Below are 15,676 nucleotides of genomic sequence, written 5' to 3'. Positions count from 1 at the left end.
ATGAAAAACTGTGTATTAGTACAAAGCATTATGGAAGGAGAGAGAAAAGGAAGGTAACCCAGAATTTTTGTTGTTCCAGAAGGGCTTCATATATGATGTGCCAACTAAGCTGAACCCTGAGGATAAGAACGGGCTATTAAGCAAAAGAGGGCCAAAACAGTACTTTGCACAGAAGGGAAAACTTGGATGCTAGTCTCAGAGGAAGAGCATTTCACCCCTGAAAGAACTGAGCAATAGTCCCTCTAGCCTCCTTGTGGTGAAGTGATTTGGCATGAAGCTAGAGATGTAAGCACAGACCAGATCATGGAAGGTCTTGCTTGAAAGCCATGTCAGAAAATAGGAATCTTATCCAAAGGATTGGAGGGTTTTTAAGACAGAATGACATGTTTGAATTTGCATTTGACAAAGTTCATTCTGCGTGTAGGATGGATTGAAGGAGGGCAATCAAGAAGGATGATGAAGACAGGACCAGTTGTAGTGATTGAGGGGAATGATGGTGGTGGCCAGCGTAGTGGGAATAGGGATGAAGAGCTGGTCGTGAATTTAGGAGACAGAACCAATAGAGCTTAGTGTTAAATTGGATGTGGGAGGGTGAGCAAAGGAAAAGTAGGCGACCTACAGGTTCTAGCTTGGGGGACTTAGTGAATATTAGGACTATTCTTTGACTTAGGGCATCTGGGCCAAATAGTAGGTATGAGGGGCTAAGCCCTAAGTTCTGTTTTAGGCATAAGAAGTCTGTGAGATCTATGGGGACATTTAGGTGAATACATCTAGAGGCAATTTAATGTATAGGTTTGAAGCTACAGAGAGAACTGCTAAAGATATATATTCATGTGTAATCAGGATATAGATGATAAGTGGAGAATTAAAATATCAGTGCTATAAACCTAACATTTAGAAACAACGAAATGTTAAAAAGTAAGGAACTACCAAGAACAAACTGACATACCTACTCTCAGTCATTAAGAATTGGTTTAATGAAAAGTTAATAATACCATGAGATACTATGAGACAAAATGAGATACTATCTTGAAGTATACATACATATATATATATCCTATTCACAGAAAGCCAAAATATTAAATATACATCTGAAAAAGAAAGATGAGAGAATGAAAGACACCTAATTATTAATAGTATTAGTCTTTGGGAACTTGGTGACTAGGGATAACAATGTTTTTTTAAAATACATATATTATTTGTACTTTTCTATAATGTAGCATTGTGTAATAAGCCATGATTTTCAATAGAAAATACATCATAAAATGTTAGATTTTTTTGCATTGTATTTGATTTTACAAGAATATTTGCAAATTACAATGTCATCATAAAAGAGATTTTACAAGATTGTTTGCTCGGTAGAATTTCTCAGTAGACATTGATACAAAATGTAGTTGTAAATTTAATCATTTGTGTCCCGCCCAGACAAAAGCAGCATATATAATGGGGAAAATACTCTAGTAGATGTCAGTAGAGAGATTTCAACCAAGTCTGCTCCTTAGAGCTCTTTAGCAAGTTGTTGAACCTCTGAGGGCCTCAGTTGCTTCTAGGATAAGAGAACTGGCCCAGATTTTATCGAAGATGAACTCCCACTCTATTTTGCCTGAGTCAAGGTCACAGAAAAAGTTGTATCAAACCATGTTCCCATTAAATCAGCCCATATTTATTCAGATATATGACTAAATGGTCACAGTCTGAGTGTTTTTTTAAATGTGACCTGACATCTAATGGAAGTGTATTTATTTCGAAGAGAATTTAGTGTCTGTTCCTTATGTTTTTGTTTCCCCTCTTTTGTTGCTTGTTTTTGTCATAAAAAGATTGAAAGTCCCTGCTGTGTTAACGTGTAGAACATAAAACACCAAGCTCTTCCTGAAAGGTAATTTTCCAAGAATGAAAAATATGAGAATGGTGTTGGATTGTTTGGTTTTCTGTCATTCAGTGTTGCATTAAAATGACCGTTCTTCCATAACTATGAATGGCCTCACTCTTGAAAACTGTCAGTTACAAGTGAAAAGTGATAACACTCTGAAAGCAAAGCCTTTCCCAAATCCCACTAGGTTTTCAGATGAATTTGAAACCTAATCAATGGCCCACACTCATACTTAAATGTATCCATTATGGGCGGGAAAACTTAAACAATTTTTAAGCTCCATCTTGAACACTATTTTCAATAAAATATTACCCTTTTATTTTTACATTTTAAAATAATTTTTATCAACCTTACAGTCTAATTTTTTCCATTTCCCCCCAGGGACATATTTGTTTGTTTTTGTCCTGATTAATTTCAATATACTAAAAGTTAGACACCATGAAGTAAAATCTAGATGTTGCCATAGTTTAGCTTACAGAGCCTTTTATATTCCTTCACTGGAATAGAAAAGTGTGTGTGTGTGCTGATTCTAAGTGTTTATTTAAGAACACATTTTAAAATGTTGAAAAAGCAAAACAATAAAAATTTAAATCACCAGTAATCCCACCACACATAGAAAACCATTGGGCTAAATTTGGCCTCTTACTTTAGAATCCCTTACGGGAACAGGCGTCGCATGCTGAATCTGATTTCACGTTGCTTGTTTCCACTAAGGGACAAGGCACCATCAGAACTAGTGTAAAATCTCTGGCTTTGACCCAATTTCAGAAGTCAGTTTTGTAGATGACTCAAGCAAGAGCTGAAATAGTGGATGATTTAAAAAACCAAAACAAAACAACTTCCCCTGTGGTCTTGGGAGAAATGTCAATTGTGATAGTGTGGCTAAAAGAAAATAACTCCTTCCTCCATATTAGAACAAACATCGTTTCTTCCTCATTGAAAGCATGCACAGGGAATTACTTTAAACTGGCCTTAGGGCTCATGCTATAAACCAAGACAGCTGTCTTTCTTTGATATGCTGGTTACTCTGTCTACGTCTCAGAAAACTTAAAGGAAGGTGCATAGAAATAAGAGATGTTAGAGCTAAGTAGGTCCCATAGTTTAGTACAAATGTCAGTCAACTCTTCCAACTGTGAGTTATAAGGAAAACGATATTTAACTCTTTGTAACTCTTCAACTGCCATTCCATGCACTCATGGCACACGTGTGCACGTACCATGACCTCAGTTGGAATGCCTTCCCCATGTGTTCTCCTTTTCAACTCCTGAACTATGCTGAAACGTAACCCTCCCTGAGATGCCTGCCACAGACCATCCCAAGGAAAGTTAGGCTTTCTCTCCTCTGTGCCCTGTGACATTTTGTTTGTACTTCCAGTATGCTGGTAGCATGCTTGTCATTGTTCTATAATTATTTGTCTCATTTAATCTGAGAACTCCTTGAGGAAATTAACTGTCTTAGTGTTTGTTGTTGTTGTTTTTTGGCTGCGCTACATGGCATGCCGGATCTTAGTTTCCTGATCCAGGGATCGAACCCGTGCCCCCTGCAGTGGAAGTGTGGAGTCTTAACCACTAGACCACCAGGGAAGTCCCCTTAGTTACCTTTCGACTCAATGTCCAGTACCTAGAACACGGTCTAACCTGAGTGCGCATGTACCCGTATGTCAATTTAATAAAAAGATTGAATATATTAAGGTAAATTGTGATAAGCTGGGGAATGATGAATGTGCTTTTATAAGCTCTACTGAATTCTGAAGTTTCTTGTGTGAGGAACTAAGAAGGTCTCTTCAGATTCCTTTGAATGCACTGAAGTGTTCTTTACCATCTACTCTGCAGAATTTAAGATCTGCTCAATGGAACAATGTCTTAGACCATGTATGAGAATGACACAGGTGACAAGAACTATGCACATGCAGTGATATAAAACATTTCCATTTTTATTAGAGGTTGGGAAGAAGGCAGATAATTTCTGAGTTTAAAAAAAGGTTTTATTGGGGCCTGGGGGAAGAGTCTGTGTTTCATAAATCGCATTAAATATTTGGTATGTAAAATTCTGGCTGTTCTGCATTAAATGGATACAGTGCATCCCCCATCTAATTAAGTAACCATATGGAGACAAGCCATACTTACATAAACAAAAGCAGAGAACCCAGCTCTATTGTGTTGTCTTAGATTATGTAACTTGGTTTCCCTGGTATGGCTTTCTGCTCTGACTTGGACATTGCCATGCACCAAATATGCTCCCAGACATTGAATGGAATTTAAAGAGCTATTTCTAAGGTGACTTGCTTCATTTAAATAGTGCAGTGAGGGGGCCCCTGGAATACTGTGCAATTTCCTACGTTTAATAACTGCTTGCCTGTTAAAGCCAGTAGTTTTGGGATCTGGCCAACAGGAAATCCATTGTGTATTATTACACTGCTTTGCAGGATAACCATGTGCCTGGCGTATGGTTTAACCATTCACTACGTGTTTACTGAATAGATAAATGCCTCACAGCATGTTTTCCGAGTTTTTGACCTAACACAATTGCTCTAACATACATATGGGTAGCAAAGAGTAAAGATAGTTTATAAACAGTTCATATCATGAGGGCACTGGGATGAAAATAATAACCATCACAAAAATTGAAATATAAATTTTAGGGTAATAAGTTTTAGAATGGAAATCTAGATAATAATTATAATTCTCTCCCCTTTGTTTGCTGTTCTTTATCCAGGCAATGATGCTGATGGCATTGGTAGCGGTGGCAAATTAAATTTATCTAACATTTTATCATTTACTATATTTTTTACATATATTATCTCACTTTACCATCATAAAATACTAATACATTTTTATCACCCATTTTATGGATGAGAAAAATGGAACTTCAGTATTAACTTACCCAAGGTAATAGAGTTGAACCAGACTTTAAATCAGGTTACTTGATCCTAAAGTTCTCTGGTTTTACCAGATTTAGACTTTGCTTTATGGCCGGGTCATTGGTTGGACTTGGGAACAAATCTGCATGTTTTGTACCAGTGAGAAGATAAGAGTACTTTGGAGATAGAAGAGAAAAAAAGAAATGAAATATATTTCAAAGTACTCTTGGCAAAAAAGTATGAAAATAATTTAGAATTCCTCAAAATCTGTGGAAGCTCAACATCATTTATACTCTAACCCCATGGAGTGCCAGCACCCTTCACTGATGGTCCAAGGGTTTGTGACTCCCAATTTGAAATGACTTTGGGCTCCAGTGTACCCAGTCCCATTACAAATTTCACATTTCAAACAGTCCAACATTGGCAGTTTTATATGGTTAAAAACATGATGGAATGAAAAAAGCCCCAGTTCTGTTCCCTTTACTTTTGCTGAAGTTCACTGTGTCCTGGTATATTCCTTGTATTTTAATTGGAGTTTTAGTGGTTAAATATTCCTGCTTAAAAGAGATGAAACTATTTCTAAATGCAACGTTGAAAAATCCTTCTCATTATTTTATTCTCAAACAGGCTTATTCTTTGACTTCTTTTTCTGTTCCTGACTTTAGAAAGGATGCCTAGTCAGTTGAATATAATTAGTTGAGTACTTGCTGTGAGATTCTCTCCAAAATATTTTCTCAAGACCTTCTCTAGGTGTGTCCATGACACACCCATGCTGTCCTGGAATTACAGTCCAGCCAAAGGGATCACTGAGCGATCTTTAAGATGAATATTAGACTTTACTTGTGGTTCCTCACCACTTACATTATGTCTCATTTTCTTTTGGTTTTATGAACTGCACATAATTGCCATAAGGCAGGCACTCACCAAATGACCCTATTCCACCACTAAGGGTCCATTCACTTGAACTGAAATGGAATTGTGAGGTGTTTCAGTCAGATCTGCATTCGGATTCTTACTAAGCTACATAACGTTAGACAAGACACGTAATCGAAGTGTTTTCTCAAATGCAAAAGGGGGTCCTCGCTGTCCCCACCTTGGAGTGATGGTGTCAAACTTAAATGACTTAATCCATGTAGAAACCTCATTACCATAACCTGTAACCATTCAATAAGTGGCAGCTCTTATTTTTCTCTCTGCTAACATAATTTCCATGTTTTTTTTAGCTTCCCCAAAACTACTTCACACTGAGCGCATTGGGATTTAATAGTGAAGCTTGGCGCTCTGGCTTTAAGAAGGTAGATCTGGGTGTATCAGTGAGGAGTATTTTCTGCAAAAACAGAAAACCTGATTTAAAAAAATAACAAATTATCTGCAGATATATGCCTCCTGGTGTGTGTTCAGCCTCTTTGTTGTCAGAGCTGGTATCTCTGTGTCCTTCTTCAACTTTTCCTTGTGATCTTCCCCAGTTAAGACAGGAACAAGAAAATAGAAAGGTTGATACCCACCACATTTATTCCTTTTACCAGGAAAATAAAAGCTATCTCAGAAAGTTCTGTTTATCACTCATTTGCCATCGAGGGGTGTCACATGGCCATTCCCACCTGCGAAGAAGTAAACTCAGTCCATGACTTTTCATGCCTCTACCAGGTGGGAGAAAACAGTTGGCAGGTCAGTCATCAGCATTTCTCACACCAGGTTTAAAACTATAATCTGAATTATAGAGCAGTGGCCAATGTATTGAGATTACAAGTAAATTTACCTTGAAGCCCAAAATACCCATGCAGTCTTCCATAAAACCATTTATTAAAGTAAGTCATCACCACTACCCCACACCCCAATCCCCTCCAAAGGATGGGACTTGTCAGCAACTTTAAAAAAAATTGTATTGAAGTATACTTGATTTATAATGTTATGTTAATTTCTGCTGTACAGAAAAGTGATTGTTACACATATATTTTTTTTCATATTCTTTTCAATTACGGTTGTCAGCAATTTTTTTTTAATTTTATTTATTTTTTTATACAGTAGGTTCTTGTTAGTTACCCATTTTATACATATTAGTGTATACATGTCAATCCCAATCTCCCAATTCATCCCACCATCCCCGCCCCCAGCCACTTTCCCCCCTTGGTGTCCATACGTATGTTCTCTACATCTGGGTCTCTATTTCTGCCCTGCAAACCAGTTCATCTGTACCATTTTTCTAGGTTCCACATATATGCATTAATATACGGTATTTGTTTTTCTCTTTCTGACTTACTTCACTCTGTATGACAGTCTCTAGATAGATCCATGTCTCTACAAATGACCCAATTTTGTTCCTTTTTATGGCTGAGTAATATTCCATTGTATATATGTACCACATCTTCATTATCCATTCATCTGTCAGTAGGCATTTAGGTTGCTTCCATGACCTGGCTATTGTAAATGGTGCTGCAGTGAACATTGGGGTGCATGTGTCCTTTTGAATTATGGTTTTTTCTGGGTATATGCCCAGTAGTGGGATTGCTGGGTCATACAGTAATTCTCTTTTTAGTTTTTTAAGGAACCTCCATACCGTTCTCCATAGTAGCTGTATCAATTTACATTCCCACCAACAGTGCAAGAGGGTTCCCTTTTCTCCACACCCTCTCCAGCATTTTTTGTTTGTAGATTTTCTGATGATGCCCATTCTAACAGGTGTGAGGTGATACCTCATTGTAGTTTTGATTTGCATTTCTCTAATAATTAGAGATGTTGAGCAGTTTTCATGTGCTTCTTGGCCATCTGTATGTCTTCTTTGGAGAAATGTTTATTTAGGTCTTCTGCTCATATTTGGATTGGGTTGTTTGTTTTTTTTAGTATTGAGCTGCATGAGTTGTTTATATATTTTGGAAATCAATCCTTTGTCCATTGATTCGTTTGCAAATATTCTCTCCCATTCTGAGGGTTGTCTTTTCATCTTGTTTTTAGTTTCCTTTGCTTTGCAAAAGCTTTTAAGTTTCATTAGGTCCCATTTGTTTATTTTTGTTTTTATTTCCATTACTCTAAGAGGTGGATCAAAAAAGATCTTGCTGTGATGTATGTCAAAGAGTGTTCTTCCTATGTTTTCCTCTAAGAGTTTTATAGTGTCCGGTATTACCTTTAGGTCTCTAATCCATTTTGAGTTTATTTTTGTGTATGGTGTTAGGGAGTGTTCTAATTTCATTCTTTCACATGTAGCTGTCCAGTTTTCCCAGCACCACTTATTGAAGAGACTGTCTTTTCTCCATTGTGTATCCTTGCCTCCTTTGTCATAGATTAGTTGACCATAGGTGCGTGGGTTTATGTCTGGGCTTTCTATCGTGTTCCATTGATCTATATTTGTTTTTGTGCCAGTACCATATTGTCTTGATCATTGTAGCTTTTTAGTATAGTCTTAAGTCAAGGAGCCTGATTCCTCCAGCTCCGTTTTTCTTAAGATTGCTTTGGCTATTCAGGGTCTTTGGTGTTTCCATACAAATTGTGAAATTTTTTGTTCTAGTTCTGTGAAAAATGCCATTGGTAGCTTGATAGGGATTGCATTGAATCTGTAGATTGCTTTGGGTAGTATAGTCATTTTCACAATGTTGTTTCTTCCAGTCCAAGAACATGGTATATCTCTCCATCTGTTTGTATCATCTTTAATTCCTTTCATCAGTGTCTCATAGTTTTCTGCATACAGGTCTTTTGTCTCCCTAGATAGGTTTATTCCTAGGTATTTTATTCTTTTTGTTGCAATGGTAAATGGGAGTGTTTCCTTAATTTCTCTTTCAGATTTTTCATCATTAGTGTATAGGAATGCAAGAGATTTCTGTGCATTAATTTTGTATCCTGCAGCTTTACCAAATTCATTGATTAGCTCTAGTAGTTTTCTGGTGGCATCTTTAGGATTCTGTATGTATAGTGTCATGTCATCTGCAAACAGTGACAGTTTTACTTCTTTTCCAATTTGTATTCCTTTTGTTTCTTTTTTTCTCTGATTGCCATGGCTAGGACTTCCAAAACTATGTTGAATAATAGTGGTGAGAGTGGACATCCTTTTCTTGTTCCAGATCTTAGAGGAAATGCTTTCAGTTTTTCACCATTGAGAATGATGTTTGCTGTGGGTTTGTCATATATGGCCTTTATTATGTTGAGGTAGGTTCCCTCTATGCCCACTTTCTGAAGAGTTTTTATCATAAATCGGTGTTGAATTTTGTCAAAAGCTTTTTCTGCATCTATTTAGATGATCATATGGTTTTTATTCAATTTGTTAATATGGTGCATCACTGATTCATTTGCGTATATTGAAGAATCCTTGCATCCCTGGGATAAATCCCACTTGATCATGGTGTATAATCCTTTTGATGTGTTGTTGGATTCTGTTTGCTAGTATTTTGTTGAGGATTTTTGAGTGTATATTCATCAGTGATATTGGTCTGTAATTTTCTTTTTTTGTAGTATCTTTGTCTGCTTTTGGTATCAGGATGATGGTTGCCTCAGAATGAGTTTGGGAGTGATCCTTTTTCTGCAGTTCTTTGGAAGAGTTTGAGAAGGATGGGTGTTAGCTCTTCTCGAAACTTTTTTTTTTTTTTTTTTTTTTTTGCAGTACATGGGCCTCTCGCTGCTGTGGCCTCTCCCGTTGCAGAGCACGGGCTCCAGACGCTCAGGCTCAGCAGCCATGGCTCACGGGCCCAGCCGCTTTGCGGCATGTGGGATCTTCCTGGACCGGGGCACGAACCCACGTCCCCTGCATTGGCAGGCGGACTCTCAACCACTGTGCCACCAGGGAAGCCCTTCTCGAAACTTTTGATAGAATTCACCTGTGAAGCCATCTTGTCTGGACTTCTGTTTGTTGGAAGATTTTTAATCACAGTTTCAATTTCATTACTTGTGATTTGTCTGTTCATATTTTCTATTTTTTCCTGGTTCAGTCTTGGAAGGTTATACCTTTCAAAGAATTTGTCGATTATTTCCAGGTTGTCCATTTTATTGGCAAAGAGTTGCTTGTAGTGGTCTCTTAGGATTCTTTGTATTTCTGTGGTGTCTGTTGTAACTTCTCCTTTTTCATTTCTAAATCTATTGATTTGAGTTCTCTCCCTCTTTTTCTTGATGAGTCTGGCTAATGGTTTATCAATTCTGTTTATCTTCTCAAAGAAACAGCTTTTAGTTTTATTGATCTTTGCTATTATTTTCTTTGTTTCTATTTCATTTATTTCTGCTCTGATCTTTATGATTTCGTTCCTTCTGCTAACTTTGGGTTTTCTTTGTTCTTCTTTCTTTAGTTCCTTTAAGTGTAAGGTTAGATTGTTTGAGATTTTTCTTGTTTTTCGAGGTAGGCTTGTATTGCTATAAACTTCCCTCTTAGAACTGCTTTTGCTGTGTCCCATAGGTTTTGGATCATCGTGTTTTCATTGTCATTTGTCTCAATGTATTTTTGATTTCCCTTTTGATTTCTTCAGTGATCTCTTGGTTATTTACTAACATATTGTTTAGTGTCCATGTGTCTGGTTTTTTTTTACATTTTTTTTCCCTGTAATTGATTTCTAATCTCATAGTGTTGTGGTCAGAAAAGATGCTTGATATGATTTCAGTTTTCTTAAATTTACTGAGGCTTGATTTGTGACCCAAGATATGATCTATCCTGGAGAATTTTCTATGTGCACTACAGAAGAAAGTGTAATCTGCTGTATTTGGATGGAATGTCCTATAAATATCAATTAAATCTATCTTGTCTATTGTGTCATTTAAAGCTTGTTTCCTTACTAATTTTCTGTTTGGGTGATCTGTCCATTGGTGTAAGTGAGGTGTTAAAGTCCCACAGTATTATTGTGTTACTGTCAATTTCCTCTTCTACAGCTGTTAGCAGTTGCCTTATGTATTGATATGCTCCTATGTTGGATGCATATGTATTTGTAATTGTTACATCTTCTTCTTGGATTGGTCCCTTTATCATTATGTAGTGTCCTTCCTTGTCTCTTGTAACATTCTTTATTTTAAAGTCTATTTTATCTAATATGAGTATTGCTACTCCTGGTTTCTTTTGATTTCCATTAGCATGGAATATCTTTTTCCGTCCCCTCACTTTCAGTCTGTACGTGTCTCTAGGTCTGAAGTGGGTCTCTTGTAGACAGAATATATATGGGTCTTGTTCTTGTATCCATTCAGCAAGCCTGTGTCTTTTGGTTGGAGCATTTAATCTGTTCACATTTAAGGTAATTGTCGATACGTATGTTCCTATTACCATATTCTTAACTGACTTGGGTTTGTTTTTGTAGGTTCTTTTCTTCTCTTGTGTTTCCCACTTAGAGAAATTCCTTTAGCACTTGTTGTAGAGCTGGTTTGGTGGTGCTGAATTCTCTTAGCTTTTGCTTGTCTGTAAAGCTTTTGATTTCTCCATCAAATCTGAATGAGATCCTTGCTGGGTAGAGTAATCTTGTTTGTAGTTTCTTCACTTTCATTATTTTAAATATGTCATGCCACTCCCTTCTGGCTCATAGAGTTTCTGCTGAGAAATCAGCTGTTAACCTTATGGGAGTTCTCTCATATATTATTTGGCGTTTTTCCCTTGTTGCTTTCAATAATTTTTCTTTGTCTTTAGTTTTTGCCAATTTGATTACTGTGTGTCTTGGCGTGTTTGTCCTTGGGTTTATCCTGTATGGGACTCTCTGTGCTTCTTGGACTTGGGGGGTTATTTCCTTTCCCATGTTAGGGAAGTTTTTGACTATAATCTCTTCAAATATTTTCTCGGGTCGTTTCTCTCTCTCTTCTCCTCTGGACCCCTATAATGCGAATGTTGTTGTGTTTAATGTTGTCCCAGAGGTCTCTTAGGCTGTCTTCATTTCTTTTCGTTCTTTTTTCTTTATTCTGTTCCACAGCAGTGAATTCCACCATTCTGTCTTCCAGGTCACTTATCCATTCTTCTGCCTCAGTTATTCTGCTGTTGATTCCTTCTAGTGTATTCTTCATTTCAGTTATTGTATTGTTCATTTCTGTTTGTTTGTTCTTTAATTCTTCTAGGTCTTTGTTAAACATTTCTTGCATCTTCTCGATCTTTGCCTCTATTCTTTTTCCGAGGTCCTGGATCATCTTCCCTATCATTATTCTGAATTCTTTTTCTGGAAGGTTGCCTATCTCCACTTCTTTTAGTTGTTTTTCTGGGGTTTTACCTTGTTCCTTCATCTGATACATAGCTTTCTGCCTTTTCATCTTGTCTTTCTGTGAATGTGTTTTTTGTTCCAGAGGCTGCAGGATTGTAATTCTTCTTCTGCTGTCTGCTCTTTGGTGGATGAGGCTGTCTAAGAGGCTTGTGCAAGTTCCGTAATGGGAGGGACTGTTGTTGGGTAGAGCTGGGTGTTGCTCTGGTGGGCAGAGCTCAGTAAAACTTTAATGTGCTTGTCTGCTGGTGGGTGGGGCTGGGTTCCCTCCCTGTTGGTTGTTTGGCCTGAGACAACCCAGCACTGGAGCCTACCCAGGCTCTTTGGTGGGGCTAATGGCAGACTCTGGGAGGGCTCATGCCAAGGAGTACTTCCCAGAACTTCTGCTGCCAGTGTCTTTGTCCTCACGGTGAGACACAGCCATTCCCCCACTCTTCAGGATACCCTCCAACACTAGCAGATAGGTCTGGCTCAGTCTCCTGTGGGATCACTGCTCCTTCCCGTGGGTCCCTATGCACACGCTACTTTGTGTGTGCCCTCCAAGATTGGAGTCTCTGTTCCCACAGTCCTGTCAAACTCCTGCAATCAAATCCCAGTAGCCTGCAAAGTCTGATTCTCTAGGAATTCCTCCTCCCGTTGCCAGACCCCCAGGTTGGGAAGCCTGACATGGGGCTCAGAACCTTCACTCCAGTGGGTGGAGTTCTGTGGTTTGTGTTCTCCAGTTTGTGAGTCACCCACCCAGTAGTTATGGGATTTGATTTTTTTTTATCACGCCCCTCCTACCGTCTCATGTGGCTTCTCCTTTGTCTTTGGATGTGGAATATCTTTTTTGGTGAGTTCCAGTGTCCTCCTGTCAATGACTGTTCAGCAGTTGGTTGTGATTCCGGTGTTCTCACATGAGGGAGTGAGAGCACATCCTTCTCTTCCTCCATCTTAAACTAATCAATCTGGTTATCAGCAACTTATACACCCCAGCTTGGAACTTCTATAGGCAACTTCCCAGCCTGATGGGTTAAGAAGGGGCTACTTTCCTGGGGTAGCAGCCTTCTTGTTGCAAGGGTGGCATGTGAAGGGCAGGGCAGTGCTATACCAGCAATTCAAGTCTGAGCCTGGTGAGGATCCTGGGGAGGGGAGGGGGTGAGAGGGATCAGTATAAGACAAAGAGCACTCCTAACACTTCACTATACATACAAAGCAAACAACAACAAAAAAAGGAAAATATATAACTTTTCTATTTTCACTTACTGTATTTCATTTCTTAGGATGCAAATAAATGTTAATACATATAGAAATGTATACCCACAGTGTCTCACCTTTCCACTCTTTCCCTCATAAATTGATTTTTTTGTTGTTGTTATTTTTTGCTTTCCTGGACCCTGGCCTGTTTCCTATATGTGCATGATATTAACGTGGCCTCAGTAATAGTTAAGATAGAATGTTACATTCTGCCTCTTTTTTTCCTCCTCTGAACATTGATTGATTCTTTTTTTTTTTTTTTTTTGCTGTACGCGGGCCTTTCACTGTTGTGGCCTCTCCCGTTGCGGAGCACAGGCTCCGGACACGTAGGCTCAGCGGCCATGGCTCACGGGCCCACCCGCTCCACGGCATGTGGGATCTTTCCGGACCGGGGCACAAACCCGTGTCCCCTGCATTGGCAGGCGGAGTCTCAATCACTGTGCCACCAGGAAGCCCTGATTGCTTCTTTTGTTGTTGTTGTTCCTTTTTTTTTAAATTGAAATATAGTTAATTTACAATGGTGTATTAGTTTCAAGTGTGTAGCAAAATGATTCACTTATACATATATATATATATTTTTTGTTTTGTTTTGCTCTGTACCTAGATTCCTTTCCATTACAGGCTATTACAAGTTATTGAGTATAGTTCTCTGTGCTATACCGTAGGTCCTTGTTGCTTACCTATTTTATATACAGTAGTGTATATATGTTAATCCCAAACACCTAATTTATTTCCCCTCACCCCATATTCCCTTTGGTAACCATAACTTTGTTTCCTATGTCTGTGAGTCTATTTCTGTTTTGTAAGATTGACTGATTCTTAATGGAGGTCCTTGAGATGGCCAGGACACTTACAACCAGTTTGTCCATTCCACCCTCCTGCTCTCTGTTTTAGATGAAGACTGAACTTGTTATTTTGTCTAATGGGGATTTACCAAAATAGCAGGAAGGTAACCTAATTGCTTTTAGATCTCTCTGTTTTGTGACTCTGATGGTTAAAACTCGATTTATCTTATCATCCAATACCTTTGTATGTCATTTTACTTAAGCTGGTTAAATGTGGTCTCACTATTTACTTACAAATTGGTTTTCTGTGACTGCCACCCCATGTCAGTAGTTACCTCTGACATTTATGCATTGTTACTAATTAAGCAAAAACACCTCATTCAGTATTTAGCACTTACACCCCTGTTGACTCAGGCTACCACCACGGGGCTCTGCATATATTCTTTATCAGGTGACCCTTTTCTGCAACAGTGAATTACTTTGGACAGAACCCAGGCCCTTGATGGGAGTGTGAGCTGTTTGATGCCCACATAAAATCTTCTAATACCTTTGTCATTTCCTCTAATGCATGGATTTACAGAAGCCTGAGGGGACTTGGGTATTTATTGAAGATGGAAATTGCTGTGAGCAGTCAGTAACAAAATGAATTAATATATGATATATTTTATGAAGTCCGTTGTAAATATAGTTTAAAACATTAAAAAAATACCTCTCAGATTCTATCCTGAAACCCTGCTTATTCCCCGTGATGTGTACACATTTTATTTTCTGAGGGAGTTTATCTAACTTTTATAACTTAAACTGTTTGCTCTCTTATTATTTGGAATATTTGCGTTATGATGCTTTTTTGGTCCTTCTGTGAGTTAGCTTTTCTATTAACGTGAGTTAACTTTTCTATTACAAATGCACTTGAAAGCTTATAAATCTCAAACTCTTTAATATGTGAGGCCTTTCCCCCCCTTAAGTTGATACATTTAATGAAAAAACGTTTGGAGTATCAAACTATTGTGTTTAATTCATTTCAGTGGGATGACATTGTGCTTATGTATTCCCGTTGGCAAGCAGTCTTTTTCATAATTTATTGTCTTTTATTTTCTTCCTTATGCAAACATATAATTATAGGCAGTCATTCCTCCGGTGTCCTAGTCCCCCCATTTTACTTATTAATTCTCTCTACAGGTTCTTAAAACAGGACATTCCCCCTAATATTGTGAATTATGTTTATCCTTCATAGTGCTTACTCATTTAGGTTATTGACTTGAGTGGGAATAATAAGAGGCTCTGTTTGTTCAGAATTGCATCGATGGCACCCAGAAAGCCAGGTTAGGACACAGAATGCACCTGGTCTCCAGGCTCTCTCCTGTTGAACTAGATTGCTGTTCCAGTGGTTTCATTCGGTCCCTTTCTCCAGCTTAGCCTTAAAGACTGATTTGCTTTGAATGGGAGTAATCCTCTCTGGGGCACAGTTGATCTGGTTATTGAAATCTTTGCTTGCTTTGTTCTTTCTCTGGAATGGCCATGGGAAGGCACAAGATAGGGTTTCTCTTGGTTATGCTCCACATTGCTCAGCAGTTACATCTTTCTTCCCTTGACTTTGTGCTCGTTTCCTGGGACTTACGTCCTTGCTAAATGGAGTGAAGAGACAATGAAGCAAAGTCTTGGCTTATGCTTTTTCCTTTTCGTATAGTTTCTCTCCACTCATCAGTTCCCTATACTTGGGGAGACTCACATCTGTTTCTTCCCTTTGAACAGATGTAACTATAGATATTAAACTAAAAACTTATAGCTT

The 15,676-nt window shown here is 38.2% G+C and overlaps 1 protein-coding gene across 3 annotated transcripts in view; it reads left to right on the top strand.

The window, feature by feature from the left end:
• Nucleotides 1–15,676, top strand: part of UNC5D (unc-5 netrin receptor D) — a gene marked incomplete at its 5' end in the record, with an annotated part of 611,405 nt that overhangs the window by 326,713 nt on the left and 269,016 nt on the right. The window lies entirely within an intron of this gene.

Source organism: Mesoplodon bidens, assembly GCF_964165515.1.
Source record: "Mesoplodon bidens genome assembly, chromosome: 20".
In the NCBI taxonomy this organism is placed as follows: Eukaryota; Metazoa; Chordata; class Mammalia; order Artiodactyla; family Ziphiidae; genus Mesoplodon; species Mesoplodon bidens.
This window is presented reverse-complemented; position numbering and strand designations above follow the sequence as displayed.